This window comes from Panthera pardus, unplaced genomic scaffold (assembly GCF_024362965.1).
Source record: "Panthera pardus isolate Hobbes unplaced genomic scaffold, ASM2436296v1 HiC_scaffold_16, whole genome shotgun sequence".
In the NCBI taxonomy this organism is placed as follows: Eukaryota; Metazoa; Chordata; class Mammalia; order Carnivora; family Felidae; genus Panthera; species Panthera pardus.
Genome location: NW_026526721.1, coordinates 38597870 through 38614242, shown reverse-complemented (window position 1 = coordinate 38614242; position 16373 = coordinate 38597870). Strand labels below are relative to the sequence as shown.

Genomic DNA, 16373 nt, shown 5'->3' with positions numbered 1-16373 from the left:
CAGAGCAGGACTAGATTTATTATATATACATCCTCCTGCCTTCCTCATTCTCTTCTCAGAGAAGCAGTGAAGTCAATTGCAGCTAGAAAATTAACCAGCTCTTTCCTTTTTTGCCTCTCCTTTGCTTCTCAAATTAGTGAGAAAATGTAAATGTGAATTTTCCCTCTGTGGCTGTCTCATCACAGATGGTGACACATTAGAAAATCCTGGTGAGAAAATTTAATTCCAGTTTTCTTCTCTCCATCCAGGCTGATGTCCCTTTGAATGTTACAAATGGACCCTCTCCTACTCAGTCTAATACACTTACTTTTAACTCTTTTCTATAAAAGGTATTTTAAAATGAAGAAACCAGAGATGTAAATGTTTCAACTCATTCCCTGTGTTTGAACCTCAGGTATTTCACCTTTGAATTTCCCCTGTAGGCATTGTTAATAGATTGTATTTAGAAGGCCCCCTGACTCTGAAATCTAGGTCATAAACTGATTGCTCCTTGCTCAGCATCCACTTTTTTGTTTGTTTCTAGGGACAGCCCCACTCCGCTTTGAACTAAAGATATTTAACACATCTCTAAATACTATGAAATATTGCAGACTAATACAATTGAGTTCAATGGGAGCACATCAGCTCACACTTCTTGAATGTTAGACAGCAAGAGTTGTGACCACTCTACACTCTACCCCATGCAGTCTAGCCTTTAAATGAGTACCCAAATAAACATTTAACATGCTGTGTGTTCAATGCCTCTCTGAATGCATTACTTGCTTGATAACAGATGCTTAAAGATGAAGAACAATAGTAGTCAGGAAGTAGGTTTGCTTGGATGAAGCCTGTAAAACAGGCTTTTTTTTAATAGACTACACACACACACACACACACACACACACAAAGTAATTATAAATCAGGGATTAAAAAACAAACAAAACTCAGGGATCCTTTAAAACCTTCAAGTACTGCTGTGCCTAAAATAAAATGGCTGCTCTGTAACAAAGCACAGGGGGACGAGGCAATGAGAGGGCATAATAAGACACTCTTGAATATGAATTTCAAGCCCTTGAACTAGATGAAATTCTCTCTCCCTGGAGAAAATGAGTGATTTTCAGGGTTTGGACATTAATTAGGAAAGTTTGAGAGAAAAAATAGTATCAGTACGGACTAGATATCCATCACCTCATCATCCACTAAGTATCAGATGGGCAACAGCAGGAGTTGCCAATTTCAAGATTATACATAAGATTGAACTACTTTCTCCAAGTCACTCCAATCTCCTTCAAGAGAGAAGGAAGTATTACATTCTCAGATTCAATGTCCACACTCTTCAGGTGAGGGGAAGCTTTGAGACATGGATGAGAAACTATTGACCTCCCTTGGGTTTCACATCAAGGTGTCGCACTAGGGGATCAATTCTGCAATTTTCTTCTCTGAGAGATGTAAGAGAAAACATCAGACAGCCTGTGTGAGTTTTCACAAATTTGGGGGAGATTTTCCCAGATGACTGAGAAGCGCTACCTGAAAGAGGAGGGACTTCACATCATCACAGCAGGCAGAAGCAGGAAGCCAAATGAAGAGATGGAACAAGGCAGGAGTGTATTTCAGTGCTGAGGAGAGCCTAGGTGGAGGTGATGTAGAGCACCAGGTGACATTCACACTCATTACTAGAATTATCCTTAGGAGGATCGGACAATCCCAGAGCTTGGAAGTGACCACAGCAGGGACACTGCTGGATGCAACTGTTCACTGGGAAATATAAAGCCTCCAGGAAGACAGAAAAATCAAAGAGGATACTGTTTTCAAAAAGGAGGAGATACATTTCTATTCTTTTTTCATTTCAGATCTATGAACTTCCATGAACTGTGGCCTTGTAGAATCAAATACCTCAGAGACAAAATATTAGGGCTAACTGTTGAATATTTTTATATAAATGTTGGCACACCTGGCTTGGCTCCAATGTGGAAAATTGATACAGTTTGTAATGAAAATAAGAACTTTACCCTGCAGAAAATAATTACTGAGATATATAAAAATATTTAAAATTGTCTTGTTAGCTTATTATTTTTAATACTGTATTGTCCATTTCAGTAGGGAAATAAATATTTATAAAGCCTATAATTATTTAAAATAGAGGGGCGCCTGGGTGGCTCAGTCTGTTAAGTAACCAGCCTAGATCATTATCTCACAGTTCATGAGTTTTTGAGACTTGCATCAGGCTCTCTGCTGTCAGCATAGAGCCCGCTTTACATCCTCTTTTGTCCTCTCTCTCTGCCTCTCCCAACTTCTCAAAAATAATTCAAAAAAATTAAAAATTGATCTCTATAGTGTCAGAATATTGACTTTAAAAAAACACAAAACAAAAAAAGAAATGATCTGTATTCTTATGTTTTAAAGCAAATCATATAGACATTTCAAAAGTTAAGCATGAGATAAATACAGAATGTTGAAAATTTAAAATTTAATAACCAAAATTCTGAAAGGACACAATATGGTTCAATTTCAGCAAATAATACTGTTTAAAATATTATTTAGGTAATTTTCTTTTATTTATCTTTGACAGCGAGAGAGAGCAAGAGAGAACACACATGCGCCCGAGCAAGTGGGGAAGAGGCAGGAAGAGAGGGAAACACAGAACACCAAGCAGGCTCTGTGTAGCACAGAGTCCCATGCGGGGCTTGAACTCATGACCCATGAGATCATGACCTGAGCTGGAGTCAGATGCTTAACCAACTGAGCCACCCCAGTGCCCCTGTTTAGGTCATTTCTAAAAGGAATTTGTTATTAAGCCTCATAAGAATAAATCATCAACAAAAGTAACAAATAAGGTTGTATTTCATAAAAATTCATAATAGATAATTATAAATATATAGGTCTTTTAGAGTTGGTGAAAACTGAAAACTAATGATCAAATTAAGTCCAGAAAGAAAATATAATCCTGCAATCCCTTATCTGAAACCTCGGAACTAATGGATTTTGCACATATCATATATTATGTAAACTTTCCATCCACACTCTATAATTTAACACATTGTTTCTCAATATTCATTCCAAGTGGGTTAAAGAAGGCCATCAATGGTAATATTAGTGTAGTCAAGTTTAGCCACCAAATGTGATTCAGTGCCAAACCAAGGGGTAAAGAGTGTTTCTTGTTTTCATAGTTTACTACATTGTAGAATTGAAGAAATAGGGTTATGTACCTGTATTTAATATGCACACACAAATCTACGAATTCACGGATAATAAACATTTGCTATGCTTTAGTGACAATTCCACTAGCTGTGATAATTCTATGGGAATGTAAAAGACTAGCATCTATGTTGTAGTGATCTGTAGAGGACTCTATAGCCATCAATGCTATGAGGAAATTAATATGGATACTGACTGAATTCAAAATGCTAACAGAGAGTGATTTATGAATAGTGTTGAAATCAAGAATTTCAAGTGATGTAAACAGTTGTTAAATGGTGTTAAAATTTTAGTCACTTCTTCACTACTTTACTGAGTGATACTTTGAGTACCTCCACTGTAGACCTTTTCACCCTTGAAATGCTGTATTGTGTAGGCAGGAATCACAACAGACAATGCATATTTTCAAAGGACTCCTTGATTTCAGGGGGAGTCTTGAGATGGTACACCCAGCTAACATAAGGAAGCAAGGCCTGAACAGTGATCAAAATCATATGACCATTAGACATCTTTTATGGTCGCTTATTGATTTTGTACCTCTAGGACTGAAGCAGACAGGCAATTGACTCAAAACCCTACTTGAAACGTGTAACAAAAACAAAACAATCATAGGTCTGATAAAAAAAAAAAAAAGTTGACATGAATCAACACAACAAACTGTCATGGTCTTTCATTCAATGCCCAGACCTAACCCAGTCTATATATGAGGAGGCTCTTTTTAAAAAGGACTGTGTCACCTTAAGAAAAGACTGACAGTTCTACAAGTATATAATTCCAGATACCTGCCCTAAGGGACCTGAAATCATTTACCATGTAACTGAACTAGAGCATAGAAATAAGGTTACTGGATACTTGGTTGAAATGATGATAATCTCTGGGCACCCAGAAAACACTATGGTTTGGATGTCAGGTGATAAATGGAGTTTTGGTCTAGGTCTGTCTCTGCTTCCCACTTCCAGAAAGCAAAGCTGAAACAGACATGCTTAGCAACTGATAGAATTAAACAATTAGCTATGTTTACTCAAATAATCATCATTTTCTCATTTTTGTGACATCAAATAGAATAGTTTTAAGTTACTATTTAAGAAGTTAATCTGTATTTTTAAGAAGTTCATCTTCATATATGAAGAGCTATCCATCCTGGTTTTATCATATAGTTGATATATACACAAGCAACATTTGCCACCCCTTTGGCATTTGGATTATTTCAGGTTGATTATATTTTTTATTTATTTTACTTTATTTAATTTTTTTTTTACATTTATTTATTTTTGAGACACACAGAGAGACAGAGCACTAGTCAGGGAGGGATAGAGAGGGATACAGAATCCGAAGCAGGCTCCAGACTCTGAGCCATCAGCACAGAGCCCAACGCAGGACTGGAACATTCGAACCATGAGATCATGACCTGAGCTGAAGTCAGACGCTTAACTGACTGAGCCACCCAGGTGCCCCTATTTTTTTTTTTTTTAATTTTAATATTTATTTTTGAGAGAGACAGAGAGAGAGAGACTGAGCATAAGCAGGGGACGGGCAGAGAGAGAGGGAGACACAGAGTCTGAAGCAGGCTCCAGGTTCTGAGCTGTCAGCACAGAGCCCGACAAGGGGCCTGAACCCACCAACCGCCGGATCATGACCTGAGCTGAAGTCAGCCGCTCAACTGACTGAGCCACCCAGGCAGCCCTAGGCTGATTATTTTTAAGATATCAACAGGTTCAAGAAATTTTGTTTTTGTTTTTTGTTTCTTTTTTCTTTGCCTCCCCACTAATTACCTAAAATAATTTAGGTAGAGAACCTGTTTCAAGATGGGAGCTATCACCAAAGAGAACTATAGTATAATATGAATTATGTGTTGCAGACAGGAAGGAACCAAGCAAAGTGTTTGTTAAAATGTTCTTTGCATGACCCATTGTTTTTGGATGACCAAGCAAAGATTTGTTTATCCAACATTTACTTTTTCCCTGGGAAAATTTTCTCCCTGGGAACTTCCTTTCCTCCCTTTGAAGCCCTAGACTCCTACCCTCCTTACCTTAGTCCAAAATGACAAATAACTCATTTTGTCTGTTTTCAAAATTTCTGTTTATTTGGATTTCCTTTACATGTATAATTAAATTTGATCTTTCTTCTGTTAATCTACCTCAAGTCAATTTAATTCTTAGATCAGCCAGAAGAATCTTGAAAGACAAAGAACAATCTTTCCTCTCCAACAATCAAAAGACCGTAAAATTTGATTTATGAAGTAGTCCAAATTTTTTTAACAGAAAAAAAAGGTAGAGACAACTCATTAATGCTAACAAATATAATTTTGTTCCAAGAAGAGCATCCTAACCAAGGTGCTGCAGAAAGAGTTATAGTATTAATTTGGTAACTAAGTTTTTTATTGTGATTAAAAATTCTTTTCACCAGGGGCACTTGGGTGGCTCAGTTGGTTGAGCATCCAACTTCAGCTCAGGTCATGATCTCACAGTCTGTGAGTTTGAGCCCTACATCAGGCTCTGTGCTGATGGCTCAGAGCCTGGAGCCTGCTTCTGATTCTGTGTCCCTCTCTCTCTGTCCCTCTCCACCTCACGCTCTGTCTCTCTCTCAAAAATAAATAAACATTAATTTTTTTTTTTTAATTCTCTTCACCAATTTGGAAGTTCTCTCACCTTACAGCAGAGAATGGAATATGCATATAGATATATACTTAAGTTTATTTTTAAATAAATAAGCTTGCAAATATTGTATATTTTATATATCATATGTTGAGGTCATCTAATACAGCTCAAATAATAAAAGCATAATTAATCTTGACAAAATCAGTATGAACTAGTTCCTCTTATTCTCCCCTTTTAGAGATGAGGAGGTTGAGGCACAATCTGAGTTAATGATTTCCCCGATATCACACAGCCAGTAATTGGGGCCAGTATTCCAACTTCAGTTTGGTCCCAGTGTCCATGCTCCTCATCGTTATGCTATTTAGGAGCAAGAATTAAGGCTAAGAGAAATATGTTGACAGGAGTTCTTTGCTGCTATACTGAATTTTCATAATCAGCACAGTAAGGAGGAGGTGCTTTCATACCCAGCTAGTAAAAACAGAATAAGGAAAAAGAATTTCTCACACAAGTAAGAACAGCCAAAATACTATGCAAGCCCCGCTCTTGGCTTTCCAGGTTACAAAGACTTACTTAACACCACTAAGATTATAATATGAAAAGCCACATGCAAAGGAAGGAAATAGTAACAAGAGGTGGTAAGCTGTGTTTTAGCTAACTCCAGCCTTGGGAAAGGTCTAGAGAGAGACTTTAGCAGTGGAAAACAGATAAATGTTCAGACTTGGATTATAAATAGAAGGCACTGTAATAAGACTGCCTGCTCATGAACTTTGGTACCCTACACATTTTACTCATTGACATTTATATCTTGCATAAATAAGGGGTTCCTGTGAATCCAATTTCCCCACCTATTTTATTGTTGGTGTTGGTGTCATTACTTGCAAGAAGCTCTAGGGTAGACTAAAAATTGTGGATTTGTTCTTTGTGACACTTGGCTGAGAAACACAGCAACTGTAGAACCTATTATTTTTTTCTACTTGACCTTTACTGAAGTCAAGGAGAGTTGAGCCCACTCTGAGGGTTTAATGGTAAAAGGAAAGCAGATTTTGTTGTTGAAAAAATAATCCTGAATATCACCCTATGGATGGCTTGTTTAAACTAGTTTTGTCACTTGAAACTACTTTAATGCCAATATAGTGGTACATGAAACTAAGGATTTTGAAATGTCTAGATACAGGTTTCTACCTATGTCATCAGGATTCTCTCTTAATATGTCCTTTCCTGAGTGTTGGTTGATTCTTAAGATTCCTTACACAGTGCTAAAAAAAAAAAATCAACATCAGGAGTTCCATATAATTTTTAATGTTTATTTTTGAGAGAGACAGACAGAGCATGAGCAGGGGAGGGGCAGAGAGAGGGGGAAACACTGAATCCAAAAGGGGCTCCAGGATGTCAACTGTTAGCCGAGAGCCATGACTCAAACTCTTGAGCCATGAGATTATGACCTGAGCTGAAGTCAGACACTTAATTGACTGTGCCACCCAGGTGTCCCTAGCTTAAAATAAAAATTTACTTATAAAAATAAAACTAAAAAGGGTCTCATTGAATGCGGCATTAGCTCTCCAGGTAGCTGTTCCCTTCTCAAGCCGGGCCAGTCCCATTACTGAAGTAACTATGTCTAAGAGACCTGCAGTTGGCATTGATCTTGGCACCACCTACTCCTGTGTGGGTGTCTTCCAGCACGGGAAAGTGGAAATAATTGCCAACGATCAGGGAAACCAAACCACCCCAAGTTATGTCGCCTTTACTGACACTGAACTATTGATGCTGCAAAGAATCAAGTTGCAATGAATCCCAACACAGTTTTTGATGCCAAACATCTGATTGGAGGTAGATTCGACAATGCTGTCATCCAATCTGATATGAAGCATTGGCCCTTCATGGTGGTGAACGATGCTGGCAGGCCCAAGGTCCAAGTAGAATACAAGAAAGAGACCAAAAGTTTCTGTCCAGAGGAGGTGTCCTCTATGGTTTTGACAAAGATGAAGGAAACCACAGAGGCTTACCTTGGGAAGACTGTTACCAATGCTGTAGTCACAGTACCTGCCTATTTTAACAACTCTCAGCATTAGGCTACCAAACATGCTGGAAATATTGCTGGTCTTAATGTACTACGAATCATCAGTGAGCCAACTGCTGCTGCTATTGCTTATGGCTTAGACAAAAAGGTTGGAGCTGAAAGGAATGTGCTGATCTTTGACTTGGGAGGTGGCACTTTTGATGGGTCAATCCCCACTACTGAAGATGGGATCTTTGAGGTCAAGTCTGCTGGAGACACCCACTTAGGTGGAGAAGACTTTGACAACCGAATGGTAAACCATTTTATTGCAGAGTTCAAATGAAAACATAAGCAGGACAACAGTGAGAACAAGCGGGCAGCACGTTGCCTCCATACTGCTTGCGAGCGCACTAAGTGCACACTTTCTTCCAGCACCCAGGCCAGTATTGAAGTTGATTCTCTATATGAAGGAATGGACTTTTATACCTCTATTACTCGTGCCTGGTTTGAAGAATTAAATGCTGACCTGTTCCGTGGCATCCTGGACCCTGTAGAGAAAGCCCTTCAGGATGCCAAGTTTGACAAGTCTCAGATCCACGATATTGTCTTGATGGGTGGTTCTGCAAGTATCCCCAAGATTCAGAAACTTCTACAAGACTTTTTCAATGGGAAGGAACTGAATAAGAGCATCAGCCCTGATGAGGCTGTCGCTTATGGTGCAGCTGTCCAGGCAGCCATCCTTTCTGGAGACAAATCTGAAAATACTCAAGATTTGCTGCTGTTGGATGTCACCCGTCTTTCTCTTCGCATTGAAACTGCTGGTGGAGTCATGACTGTTCTCATCAAGCACAATACTACCATTCCTACCAAACATACCCAAACCTTCACTACCTACTCTGACAACCAGCCTGGTGTGCTCATTCAGGTTTATGAAGGTGAGCGTGCCATGACCAAGGATAACAACCTACTTGGCAAGTCTGAATTCACAGGCATACCTCCTGCCCCCCAGGGTGTTCCTCAGATTGGGGTCACCTTTGATATTGATGCTAATGGCATTCTCAATGTCTCTGCTGTGGATAAGAGTACAGGAAAAGAGAACAAGATCACCATCGCAAATGACAAAGGTCGCATGAGCCAGGAAGACATTGAGCACATGGTCCAGGAAGCTGAGAAGCACAAAGCTGAAGATGAGAAGCAGCGAGACTAGGTGTCCATCAAGCATTCAGTTGAATCTTAAGCATTCAACATGAAAGCGGCTGTTGAAGATAAAAAGCGTCAGGGTAAAATCAACGATGAGGACAAACAAGATTCTGGACAAGTGTAATGAAATCATCAACTGGCTGGGTAAGAACCAGACTGCAGTAAAAGAAGAATTTGAGTATCAGCAGAAAGAGCTGGAGAAGGTCTGCAATCCCGTCATTACGAAGCTGTACCAGAGTGCAGGAGGCATGCCTGGAGGCTTCCCTGGTGGTGGAGCTCCCCCATCTGCAGGTGCCTCCTCTGGGCCCACCATTGAAGAGGTTGATTAAGCCAAGCTAAGAATAGGTCTAGCAATGTTCCACACAAAACATTTGAAGGACCCAAATTTGTAGCAAATTCCATGGCAGTTTTAAAGTTGAGCTGCTATAGTTAGTAAACTGGGCATCCTTGATACTTGAATATGGACTACGTGCACAAGGAAAGGAAATAAAACATTGCACTTTATAAGCACTGTATTGTTAAGTGGAAAATGCAATGTCTTAAATAAAACTATTTAAAATTGACATCATAAAATTGTTTTAAAAAATAAATAAATAAATTATAAAAATAAAACACCTTCTCTCCTCTTGGGCCTACAAATTCATAAAAAAGGAAGGGAAGGGGAGGGGAAAGATGAAAGGGGAAAGGAAAGAAAGAAAATACATACACACAACACAGAATAGTTCGGTTTATCTGTTCCATCTGTAGACCTGGACTTATTACTTGATCAGGGGAAGGTGGTAGAAAAATCTGATTTTTCAGACTTAGGTTACATGCCTATAGGTGGTACTAGAGCTTGGGGCCAGCCTCAGTCAGAAATGTTGATAAAGTATGAGAGAGGAATTTTTCCTTAAAGAAACTCTGAGCTTACACAAGTATTTATAAATGTATAATTAGGTTTCCTTTCCTTTCTCTTTAATATTCTTTTGTTTCCTTCCCAATGTTTCAATGCTTGCTACTTATTTCTAAGATTAGAGCATTAAGATATATGAATCTTAAAAAACTGATTTAAATAATACCTTGAACCCCTTCAATTATACACATTAGATAAAACCAAAGATTGCATTTAATAAAAAAAATCACTAATATTTGCCTTTTAAAGGATTTAATAAAGTATAGCATTATAAAAATTTTAAATATGTATATTTAAAAAGTTAGGTCAAAAGAAATATTTTCTGAATTTTTTTTTAATGTTTATTTATTTTTGAGAGAGAGAGACAGAGTGCAAGGGAAGAGGGGCAGAGAGAGGAGGAGATACAAAATCTGAAGAAGCCTCCAGGCTCTGAACTGTCAGCACAGAGCTGATGTGGGGCTTGAACTCTCGAACCACAAGATCATGACCTGAGCCAAAGTTGGACACTCAACCGACTAAGCCACCTAAGTGCCCCCCAATTTTTTTCTAAATGAACTTCCTGTAAAATTTTAAAGGCTATACTCTCCTAACACACAATCTTGCAAGATATGAAGGACACTGAAGAAGCTGAATTTTGCCACTCGTGGCTCTGTGTATTTCTTTTCACTGGGGAGAATGATATTCAAACTAGAAACAGAATCATACAGTCTCTGTCACCTACATTTCAGTATTTGCTTTCTGTCATACTTCCCAAGTGCCCTTCATTGAAGTCATAAGCATGGACCTCTAGATTCAAACTCACCTCTAAAACACCTGAATATTCGCTTACTTCCAATTTTGACATCCTCTAAGATTTTAAAGAAAATAATTGAGAATGATTATATCTAAACTAACTTGAAATGCATAGCTTGTTTAATGTAATTATAGGCTGTCTAAAAAGTTTCTCTTACTTCGTACTTCTGTTTTCTAATATTAAGGCTATTTCTGATTATAAAATGTATACATGTTTTATATATATATATAGTATATATTCATAAATTGCCATATTATTTTCTATAGAGGATCTTTGATAATATTTTGGTGACTTTTTTCTCCTTACATTTTAAAAAAGCCACTTTAGTAAATTTTTTATCTTGTTTTTTTTCCAACATAGGAGAAATTTTCTCTCATTTAATTAAGTCTTTCTTTCAATTATTTCATTTCACCGTAAGAATCTATAATAATTTTTCCCCTACTCCTAAATACACATATTCATGGGCCTATGTCTGGACTCTAATTTTCCAATGGTTTACTAGTCTATTCTTGCACTGATACCACTCAATTTGGCTTTATAATAAATCTTGATCCCTTATAGAGGAAGTCCTGCCCGTTGTGCTTCTTTAGAACGCCTTGGCAATTGCATTTCCCTATGAATTTTATAATCAGTTTGTCAATTTCCAGACAATACACAGCGACACAAATTTGTGGGGCTTTTCACTGGGATTTTACTGAATCCATCAGTCAATTTGAGGATAAGATCTTCAAGTTTTCTCCATTCTTTTTTTCTCTCTTTTCAACCCATGATCATAAAACATTCTCCATTTATTCTATTGTTTTTTTTAGCTTCTCTCAATATTGTTTCATTTGTCTTAAACGTCTTTCATTAAATTTGGTTCTACTTGATTTAAAGCATGGTTGTATAGAGTATTTTAAAGTTCTTTTACGTTAATTGCTGCTGTAGTATTATTCATTCCTGCAGTATTGTGCATTTGTTCATTTTCAAGTTGCATGTGTGTATGTGTGGTGTGTGTGTGCATGTGCGAGTGATTTCTCTGTATCCTTTAACACTTCACTGTGGCAGTTAAAAATGTTAATTTTATAAGTGAAAAATCAAATTTTATTATCTTAATTTTAATTCCTTTAATTATTGGTGAGGGTGAATATTTTTAAATGTTCATTAGCCATTAAAACTGAACAATTAATGATTCCACAAGCTATAGAGAAACTCTTACAGAAATATTAGCTGAATTCTGATCATATGCTTTTTGTGAACAAGCATGTAGATTGGTCTTTTTATTTAAGCATTGTTTTATTCTGTATATACCACTTCCTAAGACTATCCTTCCTAGTAATTCCTGAACCTTGAAATTCCTCTTATTATGCCTTTGTTACTAACTGGATTCACATACTCCATGCTGAAAGTTCCCTCACACTGTTAACTTTTTTATTTATGACAAGCTACATTTTGATACTTATTAAGTCCTGACATAGATACAAGGTTTTTTGTCATATGCTGTGAGATAAACAAATGAATGTGATTTTGTCCTTATTTTCAAGCGGTTGACCATCTAGTAGGTAGGGTAGAAAGTCATGTGCAGTTACATACAAATCAAGGCTGAAAGTAGAATCTGAAATTAGACAACTACAAAATTACAAAAAAAAACCCATAAATTTTACTTTGTAGTTTTATTTTGTTCTATTGCTTTCTTAGATTTAGTGAGTCCTACCTGGCCACCTATGGTAAGGTAAGGTGATAAAAAGACAATTTGAAATGATATAAAAGTTCTATTAAAAAAGGTGAAAGGAAAAAAGAAAAAAAAAAAACATTTTTTGCCATAATAAACATAGGACTAAAATTCACACTTCGGATGGTATTTGCATTCCCTTTATCATGTATTTTAGGTTAATTTATAGATTTGTTCAATGAAAACTGGGATGTGTTATGTCAGCCCCCATGTCCCCCAAAAGAAGCAAATTCTGGATCTTCTTACCCTGCAGGTGTTACTATTAATTAAACCAATGTTTCTATTTTGCAAGTATTATGATTGTGATACCAAGTGGTGATTAGTCTAGATAATATTGTTAGACTCTTACTTTCTAGCTTAGGGGTATTGCTTTCATTCTAAAGTGTTGATTGTTTCTTATCTAGCTTTGAAAATAAGATTAGATGCTTTTTAAACTGATGTCTCCTATATTGTCTAACTATGGAAATTTATATAGTAATTTAAAATCTGGTAAGTTATGAGTGGCATAAGCCTGCATAATAAAGCAATCATAAGCATTGACACATTGGCAGAATTCAGTGCAGTCTGCCTTTGCAAGGGAAAAATTTCCTACCACATGCTGAAAAGTTAGAGGGGACACCATCTAACAGTATTGGCTTTATTTTATTCACTTTCTGCACAGGTCTGGAAAAATTTATTTGGAATTTCAACAAGATTAATGAAGAAAATAAAGGATAATATCCTTCTGGTTAGCATTTTGTTAAGTTTATTCAACAACCTTTTTTGAGCACTAACTTTATAAAACAAGCCATTCTGCAAAGCAAAATAAAGGATCAGATGCTATTCTTGATGTCTGATAGAAGTCAGACCACTTGTATTTGGTTTTCATCATTACAACCTGAGTACAGATTTGCTACTTACTATCAACGTGACCCTATAAAATTAAACAAAAGTAACCTTTTGCTAGAGGTAGAAAGAGAAAAATAATCAAAATATTGATTACATTCTCCATTATATTAGCCCAATTTCTGAACAGTATATACCAAAAGAAACAAAACAAAACAAATCACCCACAAAAAACTGGTTTCTGTTGTAGGCAGCTCTGACATGGCTCACAATTCCCATCTCCTGGTATTCACACCCTTGTATAATCTCCCATTGCATGTGGGCTGAACTCAGTGATGTGCTTTCAAAGAACAGAGTACAGTAAAAATGATGCATGTCACTTTGTTGATTGTAAAAGACCACAGTTTCTCTCTTGCCAGTACTTTCTTACTGGCATTCTGTCCCTCCAAATACACATCCTCATCTTTCTCACTTTGATGCAACAAGACGCAAATGTTAGAGAGACCTGTACAACAAGAAACTGAAGCTCTCAGACTACCAGACTTTGGGGAACAAAATCCTGCCAAGAACCACTAGTGAATTTTGCCCTACTTGAACCTTGAGATATCAACAGCTCTTACCAATGCTGTGATAGCCTTGTGAGAGAGATATGGGCCAACATCCTAATTTCTATCTGTGAGACACCTTGAAGCAGAGAACCTAATAAAACCATGCTCTGATTCCTGACCCACAGAAATTGTGAGATAATAAAAATGAGATATTTTAAGCTGCTATGCTTAGGAGTAATTTGTTATCCAGCAGTAGGTAACTAATACAGTTTATCTCCCATATTGCTTCTCTGAATATGTATTTACTAATATGTAAAAGATGATAAATAATGTATAACCTGACCTCAGAGGTCTTTATAAAGTTTAAATATGATAATGTGTATAGAAAAATGTAGCAAACACTAAAGTACTCTATAAACAGGAGCTAATTTTAAGGAATAAACAATCTTAACACAAGTGATTAGTGTCACAAAGCAAGTAGTTACTATTAACTCAACATTTAGGATATTCCAGGCACTTTCCAAGGTATTTTAGAAAGACATCTAACTGGCATTGCCATAGCATAATTGAAGAAACTGAGGTTCAGCAAAGTTTAGTGACTTACAAATGCTACGATGGGATGGATTTGGAATTCATCATCCAGATACGGTTCAAAAGTTCACATCCTTTCCTCTAAAAATTCCTACCCGTTTTCCTATTATTGTTGTGGTGGTTTTCACAAAACAGAAAGTGAGGCTTTCCAAACATGAAATGTCTTATAATGAGTAATTCTGGTGCCCCACCTATATCTCCTTAATTGAGTAGGTGCACCAACCCTCTAGCTATTGAGTGCTGACTGCCAAAGGCTCCAGCTGTCCCCTTCTCCGAAGAAATCCTCTGCAGATGGGAGGTAGCCTGAAGCTCAGGACAGACCTATACAGGCTAGAAACATGAATGCCTCAAGTGGAGACCAACTGTGTACTGTCATTCTTGCTTCAAAGTCTCCTACAGGATGAAGTAGAAGCTAGTCTCCAGATAAGAACACCTCTTTGCTATGGTTTTATTCCTCTGTCCTCTCCTGCTCCCATCTCTGGCCTCTTCCTGAGAATACTTCCTCCCTCAATCTCCTTCACCCTCATTATCTCTACCTCTGCCTCCAGGGAACTCAACTTAAGACAGTCCTTTGCCTATTTTTACTTTCTCTTTTACATATTTCCATCCCCAAATCCCACATACACTTACATGGCAATATATTTATTCAAACCTTCAGGTTATAATTACACAGGTTCTTGAGCTTAACAAAAGTTTGCACTGTAGTTTTGCCAACTCCCAAAAAGTTATTTTCCATGGGTCTATGATACAAAATTTGGATATACTGTTGATGTGTTCGTTGCATAGGGGAAAGTTTATGTTGTATTAACAGATATTTTACATATACATTTTAAACTTTATTCATTTATAAAATAATACAGTATAGTAGAAAAATCTGAAAATACAGGAAAATTATTTGACAAAGAAAATTATACACGTACCTTAATGAACCAAAAATAAAAAATTAGTCTAAGTTTAAGAAATTCAAAAAATATCCTAGTCCAAACTGTTATTTTACTAGTCCAGAATATTAGTTCTTGATGGAAATTTCTGTTATTTTATAAGTTGCTACCCTTAGGGTACAAAGCATCTTATAAATTCATTTTCCCACTATTATTAGAACTATTATTATTATAGTAGGACAATTCTAGTCTTTCTATAAGGAGTGCTTTTGGATAAGCAGAGGATTAAACTTCTATTTCCTTTATTTTGTGTTATTCTTTTTAACCCTCTAGGACAGATTCCTCAGAACACAGGCATATTGACATTCTTTAGTTATGGCTCAACATAAATACAAAATCAATACCTACTGACCTCACCTTAAACCCTACTCATTGAGGTAATTTATCATTTAATTATTATTGTATACTTTTATTAATATCACAGATAGGACATAATCATCAATAATTACAATCATACTCATAGTAACCCCACAAAATTGTAGGATTATGTATTTCAGATACCATGTAACCTAAAATTAACAATTTGTATAGGGCTGAGAATCATACTCTTTAAAGCTCTATACAGCCTTTTTCTCCTCTATGCAGCCTTCACTTAAACACAAACTGACAGGCAACGTCTTCCTCAAGAATGCTGGATTGTTACACAGCATTTAGCACATCTTCAATAAATATTAAAAAGCTTAGTCCGTTGATGCTTACAGTGTTTAATATGATGCATTTGGCCAAGTGCAGAGGTCACATACTATCTCTTTCTCTGTTTGGCTTTGGCACTGACTCCTGAGATTATTCTCAAAATGTGTCTCAAGTAGATGCTAATCTTTGTCACTAGGTCTGTTATCAAAATGCTTTACTTGATAGACAAGTCTATGTAAGTTATTTTTTTCTAGATTATATAAAATAATGAAAAAAGAGCATAAAAACATTTTGAGGGCAAGTCAGTCATTATCAGGTAAAGGAAGCCTTGTTCTAGACTATGGCTAGCTATCCTAACTATGGTAGTTATATGGCTATACCTCTATCTGGGTACGTTTCTATTTATTCTTCAGATGTTACTTAGAGTATTTTGATTGAATATATTAAAACAAAATATATCAAGACAGTTTTC

At 36.7% G+C, this 16373-nt stretch overlaps 1 pseudogene; it reads left to right on the top strand.

Annotated features, from left to right (window-relative positions):
- Positions 1 to 7357: 7357 nt before the first annotated feature.
- LOC109255360 (heat shock cognate 71 kDa protein-like) lies at positions 7358 to 9356 on the top strand (annotated as a pseudogene).
- Positions 9357 to 16373: the final 7017 nt, after the last annotated feature.